An 881-nucleotide genomic window follows, 5' to 3' on the forward strand; every position below is an offset into this window, starting at 1 on the left:
TGGCCCATATGGGGATCGAACCCACGACATCCGCGTTATTAGCACGGCGCTCTAACCAACTGAGCTAACAGGCCTTGTGAGTGTAGACGTTTAAAAAACAAAAAAATACAAACCAATAATTAACGAGGTACAGTCACCGAAAAAAGTCCTGTCGCGAACCATGAATCGACTCTTGAATCCGAAGCATTTAAGGACCGAATAATGTATCAGTGTCTACTGCTTTGGGTTCACGTGTCTGAATCTCGGGGTTCGTGGTTCGCGACAGGACTTTTTTGGGTGACTGTACCTGTACATTAAATTAAATTATTGATCGAAAGTGCGCTAGGGTACAGACAGCCAGAGACCCATCGTCCCCACCCTACTCGCCATTTTACCTGGCAATATTTGGTTAAGTAAGGCAGTACGTAATAAGGATTGTGATTGGTGGATCTATTTTCGGCGGCATTACTGTCAGGATAAATATAAAGCAAACCAAAGGTAACATTTCTATAATAATAATAATAATAATAATAATAATAATAATAATAATAATAATAATAATAATAATAATAATAATAACAATAATAATAATAATAATAATAAACTATTCATCGTTATTTAAGATCAAGACAATTTTCCAAATGTTTGCTTAAATAATCACCTGAAGAATCTCCATCGGCTTATTTCACTTCAAAATTAACCAAGCTAACCTAACCTAACCACACACCCCAAAATAATGTTAATTTGGTAAATCTTTAGGTGAAATAAGCTGGAGTGGAGATTAGTCAGGTGATTAAAAAAATGGTTTAAGCTGAAATGTATAAGGTACATTAGGCACTCTAGATCCCTTTACCTACTACAGTCAGGACGGGTCATTAGCCTCGTTATAAGCAATGCTAACT

General features: G+C 36.2%; 1 non-coding gene across 1 annotated transcript; it reads right to left on the reverse strand.

Moving 5' to 3' along the window:
- On the reverse strand, positions 1-74 carry Trnai-aau. Its single transcript has one exon. It is a non-coding gene; the product is annotated as a tRNA-Ile (tRNA).
- Positions 75-881: the final 807 nt, after the last annotated feature.

Source organism: Homarus americanus, unplaced genomic scaffold (genome assembly GCF_018991925.1).
Source record: "Homarus americanus isolate GMGI-L3 unplaced genomic scaffold, GMGI_Hamer_2.0 scaffold26786, whole genome shotgun sequence".
NCBI lineage: Eukaryota > Metazoa > Arthropoda > Malacostraca > Decapoda > Nephropidae > Homarus > Homarus americanus.